The sequence below is a fragment of the Malaclemys terrapin genome, chromosome 15 (assembly GCF_027887155.1).
Source record: "Malaclemys terrapin pileata isolate rMalTer1 chromosome 15, rMalTer1.hap1, whole genome shotgun sequence".
NCBI classification, from domain to species: domain Eukaryota; kingdom Metazoa; phylum Chordata; order Testudines; family Emydidae; genus Malaclemys; species Malaclemys terrapin.
The window spans coordinates 15460510-15463009 of NC_071519.1; the positions used below are offsets into that span (position 1 = coordinate 15460510).

Genomic DNA, 2500 nt, shown 5'->3' on the forward strand with positions numbered 1-2500 from the left:
TTCCGGCCCGGGCGTCACCCCACTCCGAGGGCAGAGCGGCAGTGGTCTTGAGGACCACAGAGGGGGGGCTTAATAGTCGAGAGGGAGCCGGTCCGGGGGAGGCTTAATAGTCGTCCCCCGAGGACTCCGGGGGCAGGCTTAATAGCCATTCCCCAGGCGGTCCGGCGGAGGCTTAAGAGTCGTGCTTAGCGGCCACCAGGTCAACCCGCGGAATCTACTGGGTTGACCTGGCGGCCGGTTTGCTTTCCGGCCACCAGGTCAACCCATTGGATTCGACGGGTTGACCTGGTGGCCGGTTTGCTTTCCGGCCCGGGTGTCACCCCACTCCGAGGGCTGCGCGGCAGCGGTCCTGAGGACCACAGAGGGGGGGCTTAATAGTCGAGAGGGAGCAGGTCCGGGGAAGGCTTAATAGTCGTCCCCCGGGCAGTCCGGGGGCAGGCTTAACCGTCGTCCCCCCCGGGCGCTCCAGGGGGAAAGCTTAATAGTCCTCCCCCGACAGTGTGTGTGTGTGGGAGGGAGGCTTAGCAGTCTTCCCCCGGGCGGTCCGGTGGGGGAGGCTTAGCAGTCTTCCCCCGGGCGGTCCGTTGGGGGAGGCTTAGCAGTCGTCCCCAGGGCGGTCCGGGGGTGGGGGGAGGCCTCACAGTCGTCCCTCGGAGAGCCGGGTCGGCGGCGGTGGCGGGCGTCAGGCTTTACGTCCAGCCTCCGGAAGGTGCGCGTCCTCGGAGGCGATGCAGGCGCCGCAAAGGGGCAGCCTCCGAGGCAGGGAGCGGAGCACCGAGGCTGGGGAGAGGGGAGCAGGAGCCGGGGGCTGGGGGGGTGGGGTGGGGGGGGCGTTCAGGACAAGCGGTCAAGCCCCGGGGAGCAGCTGTCAAATGTTCCAAGTCCCCACTCGGCCACCAGGTCCACCCCAGTCTAGCAATGGGGTTGACCTGGCTGATGGCCGGTTAGTGTCAAGGTAAACTCACCGTCGTCCACAGGAGGGCAGCTCTCAGGCCGTCCGGCTGCGGCTGACTCTGGGGCGGTGCCCGGTCCCGGCAGCGAGGGGCGGGGGGGGGCGCGGAGCGACACGGAGCTAACCGGCCCCCGGGGCCGGGGGCGCCTCCCGCGACTTTGGGGGCCGCGGGTCGTCAGTGGCGTGCAGGCCGGGCCTCTCCCGGGGGATTCGGGGGGGGGGAGGGGGGCGGTCCTGCGGGCCGGGCGCAGGGGGCTCGAGCGAGCCCGGGCCGGTCCGCCCCGGGGCCGGGGTCTCCGCCTGCGGCTCGGGGGGGCGCGGGTCGTCGGGGGAGGAAGCCCGGGGGAGCTGCACGCCGGCCTGCCAGGCCAGGCCAGGCCTGGCCTGGGTGGCCGCGGGGGGATTCGGGGCGGTCCCGCGAGCCGGCGGCCGGGCGCAGGGGGTCCGAGCGCGTCCGAGCGAGTCCGTCCCGGCCCCGGGGTCTCCCCCTGCGGCTCTGGGGGGCCGTGGGTCCCCGCTGGCGGAAGCCGCTGGGCGCTGGACACCCGCCGTCCGTCCCGCCTGGCCAGGCCTGGCCTGGGTGGCCGCGGGGCGGGGGATTCGGGGCGGTCCCGCGAGCCGGCGGCCGGGCGCAGGGGGTCCGAGCGCGTCCGAGCGAGTCCGTCCCGGCCCCGGGGTGTCCCCCTGCGGCTCTGGGGGCCGTGGGTCCCCGCTGGAGGAAGCCGCTGGGCGCTGGACACCCGCCGTCCGTCCCGCCTGGCCAGGCCTGGCCTGGGTGGCCGCGGGGGGATTCGGGGCGGTCCCGCGAGCCGGCGCCCGGGCGCAGGGGGTCCGAGCGAGTCCGTCCCGGGCCCGGGGCCTCCCCCTGCGGCTTTGGGGGCCGTGGGTCCCCGCTGGCGGAAGCCGCTGGGCGCTGGACACCCGCCGTCCGTCCCGCCTGGCCAGGCCTGGCCTGGGTGGCCGCGGGGCGGGGGGATTCGGGGCGGTCCTGCGGGCCGGCGGCCGGGAGGGTCCGGGCCAGTCCGCCCCATGCCCGGGGTCTCCCCCAGCGGCTTCGGTGGGTCCTCCGCGGAGGAAGCCGGGTGGGGAGCCGGACCCCAGGCGCCCAGACCCGTGACCTGCGGCCGCGACCTCCGACTCGGCAGGAGCGACGAGGGGCTTTCCGGCCCGTCCCCCCCCTCTCCTTCCTCCCCAGAAAAGGAGAGAGAGCTGGCTCGGACCGGGAAAAGCTGCCTACGGCACCTGGGATTCCCAGGCGGTCACCCATCCAAGTACTAGCCAGGCCCGGGACGGTTTACCTTCCGAGATCGGACGGGATCGGGGGCGTTCGGTCCGGTATGGCCGTAGGCACCCGGCCCCCGCGCCTCCTCGCCCGCTTTCCCCTGCCGACGCCCGGGCCTGCCGCACGGTGAGCCCCGGTCGGACTGCCCCCCTGCGGCAGGGCCCCCGTCTCTCGCGGGCCCGGTCCTTTTTTCCTTCTCGAGCTCCGGGGCCCGGGCTGGCCGCCAGAGCCCCTCCGCCCGCCCGCCCTCCCCGGCGTCGGGGAAA

At 74.9% G+C, this 2500-nt stretch overlaps 1 non-coding gene across 1 annotated transcript; it reads right to left on the reverse strand.

Moving 5' to 3' along the window:
- Positions 1-2182: 2182 nt before the first annotated feature.
- Positions 2183-2301, reverse strand: LOC128823820 (5S ribosomal RNA). The gene has a single exon (XR_008442055.1). It is a non-coding gene; the product is annotated as a 5S ribosomal RNA (ribosomal RNA).
- Between the last annotated feature and the right edge of the window lie 199 nt (positions 2302-2500).